General features: G+C 37.0%; 1 long non-coding RNA gene across 1 annotated transcript; it reads left to right on the forward strand.

Moving 5' to 3' along the window:
* The first annotated feature begins 1,923 nt into the window (after window positions 1-1,923).
* On the forward strand, window positions 1,924-25,273 carry LOC131403828 (uncharacterized). The gene is made up of 5 exons (XR_009219551.1): window positions 1,924-2,040; window positions 11,245-11,308; window positions 20,292-20,387; window positions 21,623-21,820; window positions 25,227-25,273. It is a non-coding gene; the product is annotated as an uncharacterized LOC131403828 (long non-coding RNA).

Below are 25,273 nucleotides of genomic sequence, written 5' to 3' on the forward strand. Positions count from 1 at the left end.
ATTAAGAAAGAGGTATATGGACTATCACTTGAGAAGTTTATCGTGAAAGGAAGAAGGTTTGGATGGTTTCAAAGCTTTAAACATGGAGACTTGACAAAGTATAGCATATTTCCTGTATGTGTTATAGCATCTAAATAACTTGAAAGACCCTGGAAGAGGCAAAGACACCAGGTTTTGTGAAAATGGACCAGAGTTTTTATACAGGCAGGTTTTCCTTAGGGTGTGTAGACACGGTAGCAAGAGGTTGGGAAAGCTAGGGAGACCCTCACCAATAATCAAAGTAAAAAAAAGTTTACTGTAGGTATGTACTGCTCCACTCTTGGGTAGAGAAGTTGTGAGATAGATGCCTGTTTTGTGGAAACCCAGAATTATCTTATGTTCAGTTCTCTTTCTGTGAGGCCCCAACATCCTAGGTCCTTTTTGTCCACTGAAATGTGTGAGCTGTTCTTGGCCCTGAGGGCAAATATCTCTCTGTTGGGATGGAGAATGGAAAAGGCAGGTGTCAAGTGCCCCAGCTGTCTATCATTTGTAAGAGAATCTGGGTAGACTGCTCCCTGCTCAACTCTTGATCAATGTATATGTTGACTCTGGCCTTAGAGACTTTCCAGAGATGCTAGATTACAATGAAGAACCATTTTGAGGGGCTATGGTTTCCTCTGCTCTGATTTCTTTTTTGTGTGTGTGAGGAAGATTAGCCCTGAGCTAACATCTGTCGCCAATCCTCCTCTTTTGGCTGAGGAAGACTGGCCCTGGGCTAACATCCGTGCCTGTCTTCCTCTACTTCACATGGGACGCCGCCACAGCATGGCTTGACAAGCGGTGCGTCGGTGCGCGCCTGGGATCCAAACCCGCAAACCCCGGGGCCTCCGCAGCGGAGCGCGCGCACTTAACCGCTACGCCACCAGGCCGGCTCCTGTTCTGATTTCTTGATCAATTCCTTCCTACTGCTTTCTGTCTTCCTGTAATTTCTCAAAGTTTCTGGTCTACTGGTGGGACCTTACCTTGGTTTTCAGTGTTATTATTCTGTCATTCTGAAGGTATATACATTATATTAATTATGTGTGTGTAGGGTGGCAGTTGGGAATATATATTGCCACTTGAGAGGGATCTTGAGATGAAGGCCAGGCTAGATGCACATATTCAGTTTGTCTTATTGAACCAAACATGATGACTAAATTAAAAACCCTATAATCAGGACCATAGCCCACTTAAGATATTGCCTTTATTAAAATGACTAAAGTTTTATTAAATAAGAACTGACCGTAATCTTTGCTTTCCGTAGTTACTTCTGAGAGTGTAAACTTCATCAAATATTTGAAATCCTTACACGGAAGCTGTGACTCCTGACCTGTTGGTTGGAGCCTACCTCCAAGTGCAAGCTTTGAGTTTATAAGAATGGGTACCTATAGCTGTCGAAAAGGCAGGAGGAAAATTAGATTCCAGGAGTAATAGACTCAAGACTCCTGGTTTATTCAACATGGGACTGGCTCGTTGCAGAACTGAGAAATACCTTTTTATCTCTCAAGTTTTAGGCTTATTTAACATTTCATATGGCTATTTTAGATTCCAAATATTATTATCTAGTATAAAAGAGTGCTTTATGTTTTTCTTAATTCTTAAGATGCACAGTAGTCATGAACAGTAATAAGTGTATCATTGAAGAATTATCGTTGGAGCATTGACAGGATTTAAATTCTGTATCTGTATGGTATAATATTAGGTTCTCATTTTAAGCTTTATATTTGAAAAGCCAGGTATAGCAGAATATTAATAGTAATGTAATAATCACAAGAGTTTCAACATGGTAAAAAAGTGCTAGTAGGCAAGTATGTATTTGGTTTTCAAACGGTATCTAATTGTTCTTATCAGTATCAAAAGATCCTGTTACTGCATGTGTCCTTATGTTTTATTTCGTTTCTTTTAGGTCTCTTTTATTCAAAACCTTGTATTTTGTGTAGAAAGAGTTTACCGTGTGCCTGATTTTGGTGTCTGGGAAAGAGGAAGCAAATATAATAATGGCAGCACAGAGCTACATTCGAGGTAATTTGTTTATTTCTAAGGGTTTTTTTTTTTTTTAATTTAAATGTGTGGAATTTGAATATGAATAAAAATCAAAAGTATTAGATGGGAACTGTGGTTTCTATGTTAATTTCATCTCTTTTTTTTTTTCCTATGTGATGCAGATGAAATTCACTTAAAATTAAACCAGAAGAGTCTGCTCTCAGTGCCCATAAACAGATGCAGGAAAGGAGCAGGGTGTCTTTCCCAGCCTCCCGTGGTGTTAGTACATGCATATCAGCCTCCAGTCCACGGCTTGGCCTTGCTGCTCAGCCAAGTCATTTTCTTTTTCCTCTTTACAATGACACTCTTTGAAAGATCAAGGAAATTAAAATTGCCAAACACCTATGTATATACATTGCATGTAAAATTCCCTTCCATGTTATAGAGCTGATTTTTGTCCTAATCAGAGATACTTATACCCTTCATATAAAACTTAACATTCATTGGTTTCTCTGAGAGGTGTGGTCACCATCTTGAGCTGTGGTTTAGGGGGTTTGAATAAACAAGAATAGTTGATAACTTATGTTAGTAGTTTATGAGTTTCCTTTACTCCTTAGGGTGAGGGAAATAGCTTTAATGACTGATTGCACCTTTCAGATGTTGTAAATTTTTGCCCAGGAGGTCATCTTTTAACTAAAAAGTGTAGCTCAGTGAGTCCTATCCATTTCACACTAAAAGATTTAAGAATTTAAAGGTGATTAACTATAGGTCAGTTTAGATCATTGAGACTTGAAGTAGAGAAACAGTTTAAGAAACACTGGTTAAGAGGAATCCACAGCTGTATACTTTTTTGGGTAGAAGAACTAATCACACAGAAAACTAAGCCAATATAAGATATAAACTAAGATATAGAAACTGGCTCCAGATCTCTAGCTGTGTATCATCTCCATGCCTCAGTTTCTTCATCTATAAAATGAAGATAATAATAGTTTCTACTTTATAAAGTTGTTATAATGATTGAGTTAATATATATGTAAAGCATTTGAATACCTGGCATAAGTGAGCACTAGAATACAAGTGTACTCACACATTTAAGAATATTTTAACAACAAAGATTGAAACAAAAAGGACTTCAGTTAACTCTGGTTAACTAAAATACAAACATTTTTCTGTAAGTTTTATGATTCATATGAGGCATTTTTATAGTACACAGCAGAATAGTAGCAATCAGTGAAGAAGTCAGTGAAGTGGAGAAATAATTTGTGGGAAAGTTCAGTTCAGACATTAAACAAATTCTGGCAAATATTAAAAATAGGAAGATAATGTTATATTTCAGCCATAATCCAAATGAAGTTCTCAACATTTTCCAGATTATCAAATTACAAGAAAGAAAGTGGATTTGATTAGAAAAGGTGATTTTTAAAAATTTACCTTTCTAGCATTTATGATTTATCAGACCTTTTATCTGCGTTTTAATAACCGTTTGATACATGCCAATGTTATCCCACTGACATTATTTTCAGTATAAAATATTTGGAGTAGGGTTTTTTCTGTTTAGAAAAAGTGTAGTAAACTCAGAAAGAACCTTGGGTGAAAGATACCATCCTCGAAAGTGAAGATGTTGGAAGGTTTCTAGTGAAAAAACAGGCTCCAACTTGTTTTCTTGTAACTAAGGTGCTAATCTTTAATTGAACCATTAAGGATTGTATTTCAAGGCTTGGAAGATCATTATATGATGTTCTTTGTTACCTTTTGCATGCAAAATTAATCTTAATTGTAGCAGGCCAATTCTATTCAAATGGATGGGTAATGAAGTTTGCCATTAGGTTTGGATGATGGGTTTTATACATTTAACATTGATCTTTTAATTTTCTATGGTATAACACTTTACAATTCTCCATAAGAATTTTAAACATTTTTTTCAAATGTGTCTGACCTCAGATCTCCACAAGCCTTCTTGGATGTGTCACCTCTGGTGCCAAAAGGGTCTATTTTGACACTGCAGGCGGACTTGGCACTGACGGACGCAGTGATAGCGGTAGTGGTGGGAGGCCAGTATCTTTCTGTGCTCAGGCCTGGGTAGTGGAATGTGGAGCTGCTGCTTAGCCTGTTGCTGCTGTAAGACATCCCAGAACTGTCTGTGCCTGGTTGGATCTGATCTTTACTGCTTAGTGCAATACCCTGTTATCTCCTTAAGCTGTCCTCCTCATTTCAGACAGCCTGAAGTAGTCTACAGTAACTCTTGCTGTAAGTACCCACACCACCCTTTTTGCCTTCTGGCTTTCTTTGCCGTTCTCCCTCTAGCTGTGTACTATACGGTCCTCCTTAGCAGGAGTCAGAGAAGAGACAGAGCACAATCTGACTGTTGCCTTGGTGCTCACTAGGGCCTTGGCCAAAGCAACTGGCTTGGTGAATGTTCCTTTCTTCCCTTGTCACACTGGGCACATCCCTTCTAAGCTGCAACTTGATCAAAGAAGGTTACCACCCCTAGGCCCCCAAAAGGCACACATAGTATTCTGAAGTCAGAGCCTCCCTTTTCAGCATCCATTCTCAGTGGTCCTTTAATAATTGCAATCTGTGGCACTGTCCAGTTACAGAATATATTTTATTTAGGTCGGGCAGGGAACATTATTGCCTTTTATACGGGAAGAAACTAAGGTTTAGAAGGTTTAGCGATCTCCCCCCGACCCTGCCTTTAAATGATACACCCCAGTAAGTAGTAGAACCAGAACTGGATTCCAGGTGATTGGCCTCCAAGTCCAAAGTTGTTTCTGCTCTTTCACGTTGTATTTTCAAGTCTTAAAAAGTTTTTCTAAAGTTTGAAAGAACAGTAGGGTATATGCTCTTGGTGAAACTGTTATAAGTTTCAAGTATATCTTTGTTTAGTAATCAGTACAGCTTGATTCAGCTTAATGCTTTGATCAGACCCTTCCTGATCTGCCCTTTTCAGCCCCAGGTTTGCTGGTATCCCTTTTAGTCCAAGTTTTTGAATTATTTAGTATTTCTTAGATAAACCCTAGAATTTTTTTCTGAAAGGTGATCTCTTTACATTTATCTGAACCGCATTCTAGCAGCTGCCTCACCCTTTTCAGGGCTTTAGGAAAAGGATCCATTGCTCTAGGCTCACTATGATTTTCTTGAAATGTTTCCTAAGCAAGTGTTCCCTGCTTTCCTGGTTTTTCTGTTGACTTGACTTTCCTCAAGTGACGTGCTCCTTTCAGTTTCTCCCAGGGTGTCTGGAACTGTGTCAGCTAATTCTCCTCTTTTCTCTTTTTCAGTCTCTAACAAATGCCTATGTATTTTAAAATCCTATATTATTTGATTTAATTACATTTTCCTCCATATATCTTTTTGGTACCTATTTATTGTAGCACTAATTCTTAACCCCCAGAATTACGTATCCAAGTAGTCTTCTCAGCTGCTCCAAGTTGAATTAAAGTATTTTAATCTTTATATTTCCCCTTTCTCATTTATGTGAGGATATTCCTACACCTTGGAACTACCTTTAAACCAAAATTCTTTGTTTCGGAGAAGAGATGAGTCATCTATAAGATGTGAATTGAATCTTCACCAAGACTAACTTTGAATTTTTTGGCTGTTGGGAAGAAAAAGGAAAATTGTACTTAATAACTTAGTAATGTGGATATCTGCCCAAATAGAAAGAAAAGTTTTTGAAACATTAACTCCTAAATAGAACTTTCTATTTAAGAGCTTAATTTCCTTTTTTACTTTGTTAAATCTTATATTTGTGGTACAAAGAAGACTGTAGAAGCAAAGAGAATTTAGAAATTTAGATCTGATTTTTCAGTTTTTTTTTTTTTCATGGTTTTATGTTCTATTCGCTTGGCTTTTCCAATAAAGAAAGCCATCACTAAAATATCAGATAAGTAACCATCATATCACCACTTTACTCAGTTTAAGATGCTTTTAGTGACCATTTTATTCCACACAGTGCTTGTTATTTAAAGTAGCTACTTAATCTTCTTAAATCATTTTTGATGTTCCAGTCATTGAACTATGATAGAAGCAACTATCCCTCCGTTCTGCTTCATTTTATATATTTTTGCTGTACTGAACAATTCATCAGCACCCATTAAAACTATAGTCCTGTCAAGTCCTTGCTGTTTCAGGGGATATGATTGGGTGGCTCAGGGAACTAAAGCATAGTGTTAATGAGCAGGAGGATGTGAATTTAGTTCTCATGCTTGTCAATGAATTTTTTGGATTCTGTGGTGGGTTATCAATCACTGAGTCCAAACCCATCATCTTTTCTAGAAAAGCTTTGAAATATGCAACAAACCACTTTTATTACAAACTATCTCCCAAGCGAACATCGCTTCATTTTAGCCCTGTTAAATGAATGTTGAGGTAACACTTTTCAAGAATCAGATTGGTGAATGTTCTACTGGTAGTATTCACCTAATATTAATATATTCAATAACTAATTATAGAGTAATTTAATTTTCTGAGAATGTCTTGTGCTAGTAAAATATTTTTAACTCTTACAACAGTATGTATTATATTTGACAGTAAAATGTAAGATCACATTAGGAGTATGTTTGAGTTTCTAAATAGCTTGCTGTAGCCAGAGAGTTAAATAACCAGTAGATAATAAAGTAACATATTTGTGAATTTCAGTTAAGTCCAATTATTTAACCAATTGCATTGGGAAAGAAAGTTAAAAGAGAAAGAGTTCCACATTTACTCTAGTCCAGGTACAGTGTTTGTTTTTTTTTGTAATGCTTTATTTAGAAGACAATTTCCAAATTCATCCTTAAGCTGTCTTGTTAAAGACAAAACCTTGAGTTAGCTACATCGTGTATCTCCTCCAGTGCAGTATTTCTTTTGGATATTTGCCTTTTGAATAATTTATTTATTCTCACTTCTCAAAATACTACAAACAGTCTTCATAACACATGTACCTCACACTGTAAGTGGAGGTTTTCTGGTATTACTCAGTTAAATGCATGTAAATGTTTGTGCGTTGGGGCCTATAAGGGAACTCCTAGGACATCAGGAACACATTCTTAAGCAAGAACACCAGTTGACAATGGATGTTTTTGCATGAACTGTCAGAATAGATGACCCCTAGGGGCTCTCCTAACCCTTAGGTTCCAGGAGTCTAGAATTCTTATGCAGGTACTATTTGGTTTCCATTTGGAGCATGCAAGGCTGAGTATGATTGGCCTACTTATTCTGGGTACGTGATAGAATTAGGAACCTGACTTAGGTTCTTTTCTGGTTACCTATTGTTGCCAATAAACTACCCCCAAATTAGAGGCATAAAACAACAACAATATTTTATTAGTATTAACTCTCATAGTTCTGAGGGTTGCTGGGCTAAGCTAGGTGGTTCCTGCTCACGGTCTTTTATGCATTTTCCGTCAGTTGTGGGTGGGGTTGGAGTCAGCTTGATGGCTTCCTCACTCAGGTATCGGAATGTTGACTGGAACCTTGGCAGGAGCTGTCTGCCACAAGACTTATATGAAGTTTTTTCATATAGACTTCCTCACAACATGGTGGCTGGGTTCCAAGGTCCAGCGTCACAAAAGAGAGGGCCAGGTGGGGGCTGTATTGCCTTTTATGACCTAGCTTTAGAAGTCATGCAGTATAACTTCCACCACATTCTATTTGTTAGAGTCAGTAAGACCAGGCCATATTCTAGTGAGGGGAATAAGACTCCACCTCTTGATGGGAAGACTGTCAAAGAATTTGCAGACATGTTTTAAACTGGCATATATTTTTCGCTTGGACTTTATACGTTCAGGTTCTAGGCCTTGTCATTTCTCTGTTTTCTTTTTCCTACCTTCCTGTGGGTTCTTCAGCATTTTTTAGAATTGCGTATTGATTTATCTGTAATGGTTTTGAAGGTATCTTTTTGTATAGCTTTTTAACGATTGCTCTAGGTATTACATTATATATATAAACTGAGTGTATCGCGGTCATTATTTCACCAACTGGAGGCAAATATAGAAGCCTTACCTCCATTTATGTCTTGTTACCCTCCCCCATTTATATTATAGTTATCATAAATATTTTTCCCACATGCATTTAGAACCCACAGTGTTACAACTGTTGCTGTAATTGTCAACATAATTTATAAAACTCAAGAAGAGAAGAAAAGCCTATCGTGTGTACCCATATTTTTTCTTCCTATATTTTTTCTTCCTTTTTGATTGTTCCAAGGTTGATTGGTTGGTTGGTTGCTTGCAATCATTTTGTTTTGAGAACTTACTTTAGTCATACTTTTAGGGTGGATCTGCTGGTGACAGATTTCTTATTTTTCTTTCATCTGGGAATGTCTTGTGTAAATAAATAAACAAATAGGATATATTTACTGGTATAAGATTCTGGGTTGACAGTTCTTCTGTTTCAATGCTTGAAAACACTTGCACCACATCCTTTTAGCCTTCATGGTTTTTGGTAAGCAATTCATTGTCATTCCATTGTTTTTCCCCTATAGGGAAAATGTTGTCCATGGCTACTTTAAAGATTTTTTCTTTGTCTTTAGTTTTCAGAAGTTTTGATGTGCCTAGCATGGATATTTTTATTTTATTCTGATTGAGTTTCACTCGGCTGCTTGAATCTGTAGCTTTTTGTCTCTTGCAAATTGGGAAGTTGTCTGCCATTATTTCAAGTACTTTTTTTTTAGCTTTGCCCTTTTTCTTCTCTCCTTGAGGGAGTCCAATGACATGAATGTTAGATCTTTTGTTATAGCCCCAAAGGTCCCTGAAGCTCTCTTTGTTTTTTTTTCTAGTCAATTTTTTTCTCTTTTGTTCTGATTGGATAATTTCTATTGTTTTATCTTCCAATTTGGTTATTGTTTCCTCTGTCTCCTCCATTCTGCCATTGATCCTGTCCCTGAGCTTTTAATTTTTATTATTGTAATTTTTCACTTGTAAAAACTTTGTTTACACTTTTTTGTTTCTTAGCTGAGGCTTTCTATCTTTTCATTTGCTTCAATCATATTTATAATTGCTCATGGAAGAATTTTTATTATGGCTGTTTTAAAATCTTTGTTAGATAATTTTAACATTGCTTTCGTCTCAGTGTTAGCATCTATTGATTGTCCTTTTTCATTCAGTTTGGCTGGGTCTGGTTCTAGATATGATCAGTGATTTTTGATTGAGATGTGGACATTTTGAGTATTATGTTGTAACACCCTGAATCTTATTTTAACTTTCTATTTTAGCTATATTTTTTTGGAACCACTCTGCCAGGGGAAGGGGGCAGGGTCATCACCTCATTACTACTGGGTGGGAATGTAAGTCTAGGTTTTTCTTTGATATCCAAGATGGAGACTCTTCATTGTTGCTGGGTCTAGTTGGGATGCCTAGTTCCCCAGTAGGCCTCCACTGATACCTCCTTGGCTAGGAAGGATAGGAGTGCCTCATTACTCATTCCCAGTTGGCCTCTACTTACGTAACAGGGAGAAGATATGGCCTCTTTGCAGCTGGGCAGTAGTGAAAGTACTGACTCTCCATTGGACCTCCTCTGATGCCATCCCAGCAGGAAGGGTAGGTTCACCTCATTACTGGCAAGCAGGTGTGGAAGTCTAGGCTTTCCGTGTGTTCTCCACTGATGCTGAAGTGTGAGGGGGGAGACTTCTTAACACTCATTGGTAATGAAAGTCTTGGCTTCCTTCTTGGACTTCTCTGACACCACATGGCAGCTGAGAGGGTTGCAGGCTGGGTGCAGTTCCTTATTATAGACTCAATGTAGAAGTCTAGGTTCCCCACTAGCCTTTACAGGAGTGAGTGGGGGTAGGGCCACAGTTTTCTTTTCTTGAGTGGTTCTTCTCTAAATTTTAAATTGTCTAAATTTTGAGTGGTTGTTGTCTATTGTGTTTTGCTAGGCTATCCTTTTCCTGGTCCTTTGGCTAGAGAGAGCAGGCTTCTGTTGGGGCTTTTTTTAATGCACCTACTGGCATTTCCTGATTTTTGGCTTCTTTAGCTCTAAGTCTGGTATATTGGAGGCAAAAAGGAAACTCAAGGAACCTACCAAGTGTTGTTCCTAGAATCCTAAGGCTCCTAGCCAGTCTGCCTTTCCATCTTTCTGAGCCTTTTTATTTTTGTTATGTGATGTCCAGAGTTTTTTGTTGTACTTAGTGAGAGAAATAGGGAAACTTATGTCTACTCCACTTCCCCATCCATGTATTTTAAAAGGTTTCCCACCTATTTACCATCCTGTAATAAAAGTAATGCATACTTGAGAACATTTCATGTAAACAACCCATTGAAAATGTAGATAATGATGATTCGAATAGCTTAGAACAGTGGTTCTCAAATTTAAAGTGTATTTAACCCCCTGAGGGGCTTTTTAACACTGATTGTTGGGCCCCACTCCTGGAGAGGAGTGAGAACTGGCATTTCTAACAAGTTCCCAGATAATGCTACTGCTCTGGGGACCACACTTTGATAATCACTCCTTTAGAGAAATGCTGAAATGATGACAGATCATTAATTTTAAATAATTTTAATGGCATATGCATTTCCTTTAATAAAAACAGAAAAAATGCAATAAGTAAAATAAACTGGATATTAGATCTAAAATATTTAAATGTTATTTATAAGATGACAGTCATATTTTTAATGAAATTTGGGTCTTCCCATTTTCCAGCACTATTGTATGTGGCATTTGAGAGGGCAAAGGAGTACGTATTTTATTATAAACAGAACAATATAGCAAAAAATGAGAGGTATGATGATCAGTTGTTTTGTGAGCATAAAGTAATGCCTATTTTATTGGACTCTAAGCAAAGAGTATTTGAATGGGTATATTAAACCCCACTCTGTGGTAAGTGTATGATGTGCAAGAACTTTTTTTAAGGCTCAGAGTTGATGTCAGAAAAGCTCTTTTACATTGATCTGAGCTAATGATGCGCAACCTTGTTATTACTGTGCACATATCATTATAATATACCTTCCTCTAAAGTTCATCTTTTTTTTTCTTGAGTTAGTGAATATAAATGATACTGGAATTAAAACTACTCCCATCAATAGTATGACCATTTGCCTAGATCAAGGTGAACTTAGAAATATTTTTCCCAGAAGATCACTAACTATAAAAAAGAGAAATTAAAATAGTGAAATGTCAGACTGCGATCTCTTAGACATTATTCTTCCTACAGAAGTTGTTCTAAGTTTTAATAAAGAAACTTACTTGTGAATATTCATCAGATAATGGTTCTTATTTTGTAGCCAGATATATTAGAGTTATAAAGTATTTCCTTTTCTCTTTTAGCTCTGTTGGCTTAGCAAAAGCAGCTCTAGAAGCAATTAATGGATTCAACCTCTTTGGCAACCAGGTAAAAAAAACAGCAATAGTAACAATAAACTGTGATTGTTTTTTTGAATTATGTTTTTAATTAATTTGGCCATTCATTAACCAAGTTGTTCCTTATGATCAGAGAATGTCTGAAATTTATGTGACAGACCATGGTTGAACAGACTTTCCTTTGAATATGATTTGCTGGTTAAATTTTAGTTTTCTAACTAAAAAACATTGCTTAATTAGAAAAAAAAAATCTCTTCATAAAGAATTCTCATTATCTTTGTTCGCTAGCTTTGTCCTCAGGTCTCTTGTTGAGCTTTCACAGTTTTAAATATTCCTAGCCTTATATATCATATATTTTCCATATTAGTTCTCACGTTGGTTTCAACTTAATGTAAATCTTATGTAGAGGGGAATTTGTGTAATATGTGCAGCCAAAGAATTGAAATTTTTAATCCTAGCTTAACCCTCAACTGGCTGTAATTATATTTCTAAATCTCATTTTCTTTGGGATAAAAGAGAAATCCTAAGGGTTGCCTTAAATTTTCTTAAAACAAGATCTTTAACAAGTTTCTGCACCCAATCAAGTGACCATGGATTGAGTTGTCAATGAAAGGGAATAAAATGTAGGAATACAGGTTATTACTTTGGATCAAGAAGTAGGCTAATTGTCTTTAGCAATTTTTGTAAAGATTCTTAAGATGGGAGGGCAAAGGAAGTTTCCAGCTGATATTATAATTAACCCTAAGCTATTAAAATACTTGGTGCTCTAGTGGTTAAGATTCAGCACTCTCGTTGCTGTGGCCTGAGTTTGTTTCCCGGTCAGGGAACCTCACCACCCATCTGTTGGTTGTTATACTGTGGCACCCATGTGTTGCTGTGATGCTGAAAGCTATGCCACTGGTATGTCAAATACCAGCAGGGTCACCCGTGGTGGACAGGTTTCAGGGAAGCTTCCAGACCAAGGCAGACTAGGAAGAAGGACATGACCACACATTTCTGAAAAAATTGGCCATGAAAACCCTATGAATAGCATTGGAGCATTATCTGATACAGCACCAGAAGGTGAGAGGATGGAGCAAAAGGACCAGGGGGGGTTCTGCTCTTCGGTACACAGAGTCACTAGGGGTCGGAATGGACTTGATGGCACTAAAAACAACAACCAATTAAAATGCCGAGTCAGTAAAAATATGTTTTAGGAAGTTATGCAGATATGCAAAAGGTAACATGTTTTTTGTTATGGCAATTATAATACTATATACCCGAAGTCTTGAATTTAAGAAAGTTTTAAGTTGGAGTGTTATAGTACAACTGCCTCTCTTTCACTCCCTACATCCACAAACTCACTTCTGTTCTCACTCTAACTTCCTCTTGGAGGATGGACTCTGCTTACATCCAGGACATGAAGAATGAAGAATGAACATAGACATGAATGGATTGGGAAGAGGGGAGCAGCACCTTATTTTGGGTGCCCAAGACTAAATCGCCCACTTCCTACACTCTTCCTCCTCTCTCAAGACCTCTGGCTGGAGAAATGGAGAGATCAGAGCTCCTGGGGGTTTGAGGGGTGTGAGCCTATCGAAATCATGATTATTAATATTATGCCTCTCCTGGAGATTCTTGGTGCCTCTGGCACTGATCTCTTGGCTTATGTCAACATTTCTTTCTCACTGGAAGAGTCAACATACTCATGGAAGTCCCACATGTATCCTTCAGTACTTCTCATTTCCTTTTCACCCTTGCCTCACTCTCAGTACATTCATTTAAATTAGTGTGTACGTGTGTATGTATGAATTTGTGTGTGTATATGTGTGTGTGTATGTCTGTGTGTTTGTGTATGTATATAGGTATATTAGATAGATAGGTAGGTGGGAAGGAAGGAAGGAGTATGGCATAAAAGTATAAAGGCATAAACATGGCATAAAGGTATGGCATTGTAGCATTATTTATGATGGCCAAGATATGGAAACAACCTAAGTGTCCATCGATGGATGAATGGATAAAGAAAATGTGGTAAATATATATACAATCATGCTTCATGTTGCGATGTTTTGGTCAACAATGGACTGCATATATGATGGTGGTCCCATAAGATTAGTACCATGTAGCATAGGTGTGTAGTAGGCTATACAATCTAGGTTTGTGTAAGTACACTCTGTGATAGTCATACAATGATGAACAGCATACAGTGTGCCTAACAGCACATTTCTCAGAACATATCCCCATCATCAAGTGATGCATGACTATACAATGGAACATTATTTAGCTATGAAAAAGAATGAAATCTTGACATTTGTGACAACATAGATGAACCTTGAGGGCGTTATGCTAAGTGAAATAAGTCAGACAGAGAAAGACAAATAGCATATGATCTCACTTATATGTGGAATCTAAAACAACAAAACACCAAGCACATATATACAGAGAACAGATTGGTGGATGCCAGAGGTGGGGGGTGGAGGGTGAGTGAAATAGGAGAAGGGGGTCAAAAGGCACAAACTTCCAGTTATAACGTAAGTCATGGGGATGTAATGTGTATCATGGTGACTATAGTTAATAATACTGTATTGCATATTCGAAAATTGCTAAGAGAGTAGATCTTAAAAGTTCTCATCACAAGAAAGAAAATTTTTGTAACTATGTACGGTGATGGATGTTAACTAGACTTATTGTGGTGATCATATTGCAGTATATACAAATATTGAGTCATTATGTTGTACACCTGAATCTAATATAATGTTATACGTCAATTATACCTCAATTAAAAAAAAAAGAATGGCATTGTATTTGGAGTCAGGAGACTCACTGTATGCTCTGTACTCCCACCAGTGAGTTCTGTGACATTGGATGGTTGTTTACCTGTCTCGGCTTCCTCATCTAAAAAAATAGGGATAATGATACTAGGACCTAACTCAGAAGGTTTTCATGCAAATAAAAAGCTTAGTATAGTGCTTGGCAAAGATTAAACCCTCAATAAATATTATCTCTTGTTATTGTTAATGAAGTACTGGTAATGTTAAAGAAGGGAAATGAAGAGATTGGACTGAAAAGCCTCTAGAGAGTATCTCAAGGAGACTTAGAGGAGTCATGGACTAAATCAATAGTGTTACAGCAGCAGTCTGGAAAGATACAGGTCTTGCTCTTCTGCCTTCCATGGCATACCAAGTAGTGTGCTGAATGGAGTTTTGTGTCTAGGTTGGACGTTATAAGGTATTGGTCAGCTCTTTTTTGCAATCGTGCCATCTCCTTTGATGTCCCTGAGTCTTAGTGTATGTTGCTTATGTGTCTGGTATATATACTACATATATGCCTCCACCTACATAGAAGCCCACACGTATACATGCTACCTTTCCTAACTACCCATCTTTCAGGGCTCTGTCTTCAGCCTACTTTTCCCAGGAAGCTTTCATAGATCTCTTAGCCATAACTCTAAAAGCACTGAATTGCTCTACTATACTTTCTGATTCTGAGTTATAAATATACTGCTAGAATTGTTCCTCAGCCATAATGTCTCAGTCTTGGCTGCACAGTGGAATTATTTGCAATACTGATTGCTGGGCTCTACCCCTGGAGATTCTGATTTAATTGGTCTAGGGGGAGACCTTGGCCTTGAGATGTTTCCAACTGCCCAGGAATTGTAATGTGCAGCCAAGGATGAGAATGACTGCTCTAAGCAGAGTTAATATTGACCTTGGTTAGCTCATGTCCATTCCCAGCAGAGCTGTGTGCCAAACGTTTGCCGAGTTGACTATTCGTTGAGTATTTTGGATGGAAATATAGACAAATAATGTCTTATTCCTTTAGCCACATAGATGTCACATGTTGCAAGTGGAGCTCTCCATGTTCCTTTTTTTTTGGATAATATCAAACAGTATCCTAGTTTTACCAATTCCCTTTCATTTTTGTTTCTGATGTGGAGAATTACAGAAACCTGACTTTGTTAATGTTAAAATTTCCACCTCTACAGCAAAGTTAAAAATATACCTGCTAAATTGTAGCACATTTAAGAGTGCATGTGATCTTTTCAGTGTTTAATCATTTTATCATATTGCTCCATGTACTTCAATGGGCTGTGGTCTAATTAAAAGTCAGTGGCTGGGAAAAGAACTGATATAACAAAGAAATGTTTTTATTCAAATGAAAACCTATAGAAACCTCCTCAAGATTTGAGGGATTTCAGATCAGATGAATATTCTCAGCTATTTCCAAAAACTGTTGATGTAGTGTTTTAGAAGACCTGATCATGTGTCTTTAACTAAATTAATTTAGAGCTTTGAAAAAGTACACCTATTGATCGCAACTCAGACAATCTTAGATCTTTGGAGCTGGAAGGGCCCTTCTCTCAAAATGAGTGGTCACAGAGTTGAGGTGGCTTTTCACTGGTCATGCAACTAAGAGGCAGAACAGGAATTAAACCAAAGCCACTTGGGAATGAATCTGGAATATCAACTATTAGTACAGGAAATCTTAAATCTTGAATGCTTTCTACCTTTAGAGGTGAGAACTGTGCATTTGCTTTTGAAAACTTTTAAGCCATTTTCTTCTTTTTTAAAAAATTTAATTTTTTTTATTGAGGTGTAATCGACATATTAGTTTCAGGTGTACAACATAATGATTCAGTATTTGTATGTATTATGAAATGATCACCATAATAAGTCTAGTTAACATCCAAACCCACATGTAGTTACAAATTTATTTTTCTTGTGGTGAGAACTTTTAAGATCGACTCTCCTAGCAACTTTCAAATATGCAGTACAGTATTGTTAACTGTAGTCACCATGCTGTATATCACGTCCCCATGACTTATTTATTTTATAACTGGAAGTTTTTATCTTTTGACCACACTATTTTCTTCTTAATTGTTGAACTTCTGAATGAGACATCCACTTGGCAAACAGCATGAAAGGCTTGCCTTTTGCCCTTTTTGTGCTTCAGTATATGAGATAAGACAAATGTTAATTTTTATTTTTATGGAAAATTGTTGGGTGGAATAAGCTTTTAGCTTTGATAATGGTTATTATGTGTTCTTACACTTCCTTTCTTCTTTTTTTTAAAATGTCAGACTTGTCTTATTATTCAAGGAAAAAACCTTATCCTTTAAATCTTTCCTTTGAAAGCAAGTTATTTTTCTTTGGCAGAAAATATCTAAGAAGAAAATGTGATAAAATGGCCTAATGTCTTTAGTGATAAGTTTATAATAAAGGCTAATTTGGAGCATTTAGAAACATACTCATCAATATGAGAATCACATATTTCATCATACTTTCAAATATGTTCTCTATAAATATAGTGACATATATAATATTTAAGTGATATTTGACAATATTTAAATAATAATTTTTAAATAAATTATAATTCACACTCAGCAAATGTCATAGACATGCTAAGCAACAGTTTTGTGGTTCCTGGGTCTGAGTCTCAGCTCTCCCCTTTCTGAAACCCTGAGAATTACTACTCAGGTTCATCTCGCTCTGTAGTTGGAAAGTTCTTTTAACGCATGTGAGTAGAATCTTCTGTAGAAAAGAGAAGCATGGCTTGTGAGAGGGGCTGCTGGAAGCTACTGTTGGGCCAGTAAGTCAAAGTTGACTATTTACATGCCCATTGCCACCACAGCCATGGTGCAGAGGGGTAATTCCCATCAGTAAATATCCTTTCTGTAAGAATCCTGCTCTCCAGGCTCTGCCACGGAGCTCAAGAACAGCTTAATGCTGAACTAGGGAAGAAAGTCTCCTGCTCGTAGTTCTGTGGTATGATTTTGCGTTCAGAAGAACAGAAATCATGTGTAGTAGATACACTGAGTGGGTTCATCTTGTTTTATGCTTTGATGCTATGTGGCAGCAAGCCTATTAGCTCAGCTTCAGAGAAGTGATTGATGGGGTAAAGGCAGGCCCAGACAATCCTTCAAATCATTTCCCTTTGAGTTGAGACTAAAGAGATCAGCAGTGTCTTATGGTCATAGATGTCACCCTTGGCTTTAGGTACCATCTCAAAAGTGTTTGTTGCAGTCATGGAGTCTGGGGTAGATGGTTCAGTGCAGCTCTTCCCCACCATTGGAACTCAAGTCCCCATGACAGTGGTTAGGTTGAATCATCTTCTAGTGTATTTACTAGAAAGTAGTCATAGAAACTCAGTTTGGGAATACAGTTTGAGCTATCAGTCTTAAAATATGCTCTGTAGGTGGAGTCAGGATATGATGGTAGAGTTGTGATAATTTCAGGAAATGGAAGATGAAAATAAAATATACAGTGTTAATCAGATACTTTGGAGTGACATATACATATAAAACATCCTTTCATATTCCTGGTTTTGATTGGAGAAATCACAATACTGACAAATGTGCTGAGGCCAGAATCTAAAAGGTAATGACTAGAGAAATTGCTCATGTTATGCAGAGCATTCAAAGCAATGCAGACATATCAAACTTCCTTTGAAATTTGCAGGCATAAAATTAATGTGTCTGATGATTTAAAGTTGGTGATAATTAATTCCATAAGTAGGGTCTCCTTGATGACTTTCTTAAAAATTTGCTTCTGAACAGGAATAGGTGCCCATGGTCTTAGGTGAATTTTATGGTGAATTTTATCTTCCTGTGAATCTTGGCCCTATGCCTAAGCATGGTATATTTTTTAAGAGGACAGCCACACAATATAGTTAACTAGCATTTGCTCTCACTGTTAAAATCCAGTAATATTATGAAATTATTTTTCTCTTTGTGCATATTTCTTAGAGGCTGGCAGAGGAAGAAACCTGAACAAATACTTTGATGAATTTAGATAAATAAACCATTTATTCGTGCCCAGAAAATAGAAGTTGGCTTGTTTATATTAATCAGATAATGGCAAGAATTGCCAAATTTGCTATTTCACTTCATTATTTATAAATTACACTAGTTAGATTTTATCTTTTAAAAATTCAGTTCAAGGCAGACTTATTTGGCATGCAATTAACTTTATTAATTATGAGCCTAAGGATAAATTATAAGTCCTGTTATTTTGTGTATTCACAGGCTCCCAACATCTCGTACCTATTCATTTCTCTGCTGTTTGTTCTAACTACCCTGCCTGCTCCCCTTCCCACAAAAATTCAGATCCTAGCTTTGGTCCTTGCCTTCTCCATGAAGTATCCCAGGTTCCCTATTTTGCTTTTTTTATGTTACCTTTAGAGATTTATTATCATTATTATTCTCTCATCTAAGCCACTCACTTGGTACATAGGCCCATATCTTGGTACATCGTCATGTATTGCCTGCCATGTGCAGTCTTTTTGTTTTGTTTAATATTCATCTGGTTAGGACTGATTATCACCTGGGTCAGCTCCTTGAGAGCAGAGGTCAAGTTGTATCTTGTTTTCCTCAAAGCAGAGAACACATCACTCTGACAGTGGCAGATACCGCATGAAGCTTTGTTGAATTCAATTTTGTCAGTGGATATGAAAACTAGGGAATTTCAAATAATAGAAAGGACAGTTTAGCGTTAATCTGGTTGTAGAATGACAGCCTCACTCATTTCTTCTTCATTTATTAATTTACTCGTCAGAGTTAAAACAGATTTAAGAAATGATATTATGAATGAGAAATCATTCTATTTTTTTTTTTTTTTGGTGAGGAAGATCAGCCCTGTGCTAACATCTGCCAATCCTCCTCTTTTTTTGCTGAGGAAGACTGGCCCTGGGTTAACATCTGTGCCCATCTTCCTCCACTTTATATGGGACGCCGCCACAACATGGCTTGCCAAGCGGTGTGTTTGTGCGCGCCCAGGATCCGAACCGACGAACCCCAGGCTGCCGCAGCGGAGCATGCGCCCTTAACCACTTGCACCACCGGGCCGGCCTGAGAAATCATTCTATTTTATGAGCTAATACTCATGTATGTACATGGGTGAACAGGGAAAATATACATATAGTGAGTCTGATATTTGGAGGTAGGGCCTAGTACCACTAGACGTTGAGTTTCAGTCTAGGTGATTGATTTGAGGTATTTTAGTTTCAGAGTGAATGCGTCTTTGAAGTTGGTGAGAATTAGAATGATAGTTCTCTTCTTCCCTTCCCCATGTGTTTTTCTGAGTATTCTCTTATAATGGAAGCTATATTTGTATTCCAGTTTCATTCTCTGTGTTTTCAAAATGTTTAGCTCCCCAGTAAAAGAACAAAGCTATGTTTACTTACGGCTATGCTCGTAAATATGGAAAGCACTAATGGCTAAATATTAAATTTTTTTTAACTTGGTTAGCAGACCAATTGACATTTTTTGTTACACCTGTCTTTTTGTTCAAGTTTTTTGGCTCTTACTTGAAAGATATTTTTTATTGTGGGAAATTGTATAACTTAGTGGTTAAGGTGTGGGCTTCTGTGTTAGAGACTTGATTTTGAACCCGTGCTCTGTTAAACTAAGATTTAGCATCTTTTTCAGTAAAATGGGGATAATAATCCTCTATATATGGGGATTAAATGAGATAATCCACGTGAAGCATAAAGCACAGTGCCTGACACAGTGAATATTAGCTTTTATTTGCATTTTTATTATTTGAGATTCTCCTGTCTCTATATTTTAATCAAGTAGTTTTTATATCTATAATTCTAGATTGTATCTAAATTTGCTTAGTTTGATCATATAATCAACATTCTTTATTAGGACTGTACAATTCAGATTTTGTGAACTCAAATTGGTTCTTGTTTTATTCCTTGTCAAAAATGTGAGTAAACTATTTGTATTTTTATTAACATAAATATCCTTAATTGATTAGTTATCTTATAATCAATACATTTTGATTTATAAGAAGACTGAGGAGAAATAGGGAAATGTAAAAATAACATTTTTTATGATTATAAAATGAATGTTTATTGCAAGAAATTTGGGAAATGCTGAAAGTATAAAAAAAGAAAATTAAAATCTTCTGTAATGCCACTCTCAATGCAACCAATGTTAGTGTTTTTGTGAAATTTCTTACAGTCAAAATGCCCAATGTTCTACAAGTCGTTTTTTCTTAATTTAGGAAATGTTTTTCTCTTTCTCGTTCCAGGGCTGTTCTTGGTCGGTTATATTTGTGGATCTCGATGCTCACAATCGCAATAGGCAAACTTTGTGCTCACTCTTACCCAGAGAATCAAGATCTCATGTGAGATATTTTTATGATAAATTAATATGAGCTATCATTTATGATTGTTATGTAATTTTGTTTACTTTTCTAAGAATGTGTTCCAGAATGTTAGAGGTTGCCAGCAGAGAAGAGAAGAGAGAATAGACGTTGCCTCTCACTTGCCTGGTCTGTGGAGGTCTTGTTCAGGAAGTGAGCAGAGCTGTGGACAAAGCTGCTTTGTCTTTCGAGTCTTTTGTAGAACAGGAGAAACGTAGACCTTTTATTTTTTCAGGAGGGAGTAGCAACATTATACCAAAATGAATTTTTTTGTCACAGAATATTAGAAAAATATTTTTCATAATTTATATTCCTTTTGAATAAAATTATTTTTCATGCTTCTTTTCTCTCATTCGAGTCACAATTTTTTTGGTCTGATAAACTTTTATATGCCTATAGTACGCAATTGTGGATTTTTATAGGGGTTATTTATGGCTCTATTCTTAGAAAACACTCAAAATGGAATAATTTAATTATTTAAAAATAACTGTTTTATAGAAGTAATGCAGGATTATGATAAAAGAAAAACAAAACCCACAAATAAGCGAATAATAATAATATAATATCCACTCGTTATTCCACCACTCAGTTATAATCTTAGGGTGACAACATTTGTGTTTATATGTTTTTATATATTTTTATATACATATATACTTTTCATTTTATAATACTGGGAGAATATTGTTCATAATATTTGATAATCTGGTTCTATGAATGGACATGTTTCCAGATCAATAAATGTTTCTACAATATAAACTTTAATGGCTGCTAATTTACTTATCTAATTGTTGGACATTTAGATTGTTTTGTGTTTTTCACTGATACCAAAAAATTGTTATGAGAAACTAAGTTTTAATGATTAGTTATTGGTGTTAAATTTTTACACACTGCCTTAATTAATATCTTAAAGTTTGAGTCCAGTTTTGAACCTTGAAAATACTCCTTATTGGTGAATAAAGTTTCATCTCCTCTGTAAGCTTCACTAAACCATACCATATAAGCGTCTGTGTGTCCCTTGCAGCACAGCAATCTCACTGTCAGTTAAAGACTTTTATTGACTTATTCTTGACTTATTTCTTATTTATTTACCTTTTATTATCTATTCCTTATTTATTGACTTATTTTTATCGGCTTTTCATCTCCATGCTTCTCCTTGGGCTGTGTTGATCATATCACTGCAGGCACTTACAGTCCCTTCTTTTTTTAATTGCTGCCAGAACACAGATGCTGCCCTGCTCCCCTGCATCACTTATCCTGCATTTGCCCTGGATGATGAAGTTCTGTTTAGCCAGACACTTGATAAAGTGGTTAGAAAATTAAAAGGAAAATATGGATTTAAACGTTTCTTGAGAGATGGATATAGAACATCACTGGAAGATCCCAACAGACGCTACTACAAACCAGCTGAAATGAAGGTATCAAAAACTATTCTATATCAGAGCATAACAGAGTGGTCAAAAGCACCGATTGAGGAGTCAGACTTCTTGGGTTTGACTTCTGGCTCTGCTACTTACTAGCTGTCTGGCCTTGGGCATGTTAATTAACCTCTCTGTGTTAATATTCTTCATTGGTAAAATAATAGTACCTACTATTATTGGTCCTATTATTGAGGTTCTTGTGAGGATTAAATGAGTTAGTATATATAAAAATGCTTAGATCGGTGCTTCGCACATCGTAAGCACTTGATAAGTGTTAGCTCTTACCACCAGTGAAGCCCATTTGCTCATATGGAGCCATATTGATTCATCGGGTGAATAATTCTTCTTTCACACTTTCAGAACTCTGCCTGCCTGTTTCATACCATTTGTCTCATGTAATAGAAAATATCTATTTGTGATCCAATTTTCAATCTGTTAAGCAAATGCTCTTTTTTTTTGTTTCACTTAGACACTTCCCTTTGAAATATAGTCCTCTAAATAATTAGTTTTAAAAAATTTTCTATTTCAAATATACATATGTACCACTATATCTAGATTTATACTAGGTGTTTTTAAGCTGTCCAGAAAACTATAACACCCCCCAAAATGGTAAGTGTGCCTCCACATTGCTGAATACAATTAGTGGGGTAGAGTGAAAATTATTTTTGTAAGCATTGTCATAATTTTGACTCATTCACTGAAGATAGGGAAAATCCCATGAATCTGTATATAAAAAATGTCCAGGCAGCATGGTACCTTGTAATTTGTTTGACAATTAAATACTCTTTTAAAATTTAGTATACACTTAGTTTTGCAGAACAGCGAGACACACTATTTATCATTTTATTTAATTTCACAATTGACTATCATTTGGGAGCATTAGGAGCCATTGTATTGTGTACATCTTTGAAACCATACAGCAGTCTGTTAGATTGGGCCAAAAGATCCGTTTATCTCTTAAACACCTTGAGATGTTTCTTTTCTATTTAATACCTTTCCTGTGCTGATTTACAGCACTTACATTTGAACTGGACCCCCTGTAACTACCACCCTGCATACCTTCAAGTTTGGATCAGTCCAGCAGGCTCTCTCTATTTCCCACCTGTTGCTGAGCACCACTGAGAAAGGCCACAGCAGTGTGGATAGATGCCACCCCGGATTTAGGACATCCATCTTGGTTCAGTTCTCATCATTGCTTTCACTGCTTGTTAGTTCTGCTATGTGACCCTGCCAGGGACTCCTCTTATAAGCTTTTCAAAATTTTTTCCATTTGTACTCAAGTTCCCAGACTTGACTTCTCACTTTCTACTTGTTAGCCTTACATTTCTGTTTGGCCTCCTCCACTGCGTCTATCCTTCATCCATACTTACCTCCATATCTCTTGTCTCCCAGAAGTTGCTGTCTGTTCTTCATTCTAAGGCTAACCCTCCATATGTACACCCCATCCTGTTCTCTTTTACTTCCTAGGATTCTTGCTGTATCATTTGTCTTCTTCCCTGATAGATAGGTGTCTGTTTTGATCTCTTTCTTTTTGTCTCCGCATCTTCCCCACTTCTTCCTTTCCGCTGTTTTGCTTCCCCAACTCAAATCAGCTTCTTTTTCTTCACATAAACACAATGAAGTTCATCATTAAAAAAACAAACAGAAAACTCTCCCTCACCACTCACCCCTGTCTGCCTCCCATCGCCTCTCTCTTTGTGGCTACACTTCTGAAAAGCATGGTCCATTCTAGGTGTAGTACCTCGTTTGTCTCTACTCACTCCTTCACCTTATAACCCTGCTCCTCTTCCCAGTACTTCCGGTAGCTGTGCTGGCTTCAGTCAGTTTAGGTCACTGGGTCATAGTGATGCTTTTCTGGCCTTATTTCACTTATTTCCTTGGCATTTGGGTGTCTTAACTGAGTTCTCTTACTTGGAACGTTTTCTGTGACCCCATTCTCTTCCTCACTCTGCTTACTTCTCTCACTGTCTTTGTTAGTCTCCTCTGCAGGTTCCTCTTCTTCCACCTCTTAAATATTACTCTTCTCCTGGGTTCCATCCTTACTCTTCTGCTATTCATGCAATCATAGCTATCACTGTTAACTTTAGTGTCTCTATCCCTAACTCATACTTCTCCCCAGGAGTGCCCTACCATGTATCCACCTGCCTTCTGGACGTCCTCCCTTGGATGCCCTGCAGTCTGCTTATGTGCGTCTCCCGCTCTTCTGCCCAGGTCGCAAACCTGAGAGTCATCCTAGGCACTTCACTCTCACTCACCCCTCATTGTCACTCACCAAGGCTGACAGATTTAACCTTCCTCTCTATTAACTCCTTGGTTTAGGCTAGTGGTTCATAACCAAGAACAGTTTTGCTCCCCAGGGGACATTTGACAATATCTGCAGACATTTTTTCATTGTCACCACTTGGTGGGTGCTACTGGCATCTGGAGGTAGAGGCCAGGGATTCTACCAACATCCTGCAATGCACAGGATAGCCCTTACAACCAAGAATTATTTTGCCCAAAATGTCAATAAATGCTGAAGCGGAAAAACCTTGGTTTAGGCTATCATCTTTTCTCTTTGGATTATTCCCAGCAGCCTTCCAATTGGTCTCATTTCTTGCCCTAAAACTCTCTTCAACACTGCCTGCTGTCCATCTAGCAAGTAAATCTAATGAATAAATCTGATCCTGCTCAGTATTCAACAGTGGTTCTGTGTCGCTTCCAGATCAAAGTCTTAGTCTCTTAGCGTGACCTGCCAGGCTCTTCTTGATCTGGCTGGCCTGGCCCACCTGTTGGGCTTCAGCTTTCACTATTTCTTCCCTGCTTGTTCCAGAAATACTGAATTGCTGGTAGTTTCTTTAAGAAACTTTGTGCTTCCATGCATCTGTAGTTTATACTTTTGTTTCTCTGTGTGGAGTTCCCTTAGCTCATCTCCCTGGAGAAATCCATCAAGCATTAGCTGAAGCATCTCTTTTCCTATAAACCCTTCCCTGACCCCCTAGGCAGACTTGGGTCTTTCATTCCCTGTGTTTCTGGTATATCACGTATATAGATTTCATCGGGTGCTACAGTTGTTCGTTTACATGCCTGCCTCTCCCCTAGGCTGTGAGCTCTTGAGGGCAGCTTCTCTGTCTTTTTGTCTTCACAGCCCTCTGTCTAGTTGGTGCCAGGCATTACTGAGTACTTCGCAAATGCTTATTGAATGAATGACTACTATGTGTGATGGATTAAATGAATGAGCGTTTGAATAATAAGAGTTCTGAGAAAAATTTTTAAAAAAGAACAATGAAACTACTTATAAATCAGTCCAATTTTGTTATTACTATAAATGAATCTTTTATGTACATCCTAACTATAATTATTCTAATTAATATAATTTTCTAATTAATTTAGTGAAATTTTTAATATTTTATTTTTGTTTTAGCTATTTGATGGCATTGAATGTGAATTTCCCATATTTTTCCTTTACAT

This window comes from Diceros bicornis, unplaced genomic scaffold, assembly GCF_020826845.1.
Source record: "Diceros bicornis minor isolate mBicDic1 unplaced genomic scaffold, mDicBic1.mat.cur scaffold_92_ctg1, whole genome shotgun sequence".
Taxonomy (NCBI): Eukaryota; Metazoa; Chordata; class Mammalia; order Perissodactyla; family Rhinocerotidae; genus Diceros; species Diceros bicornis.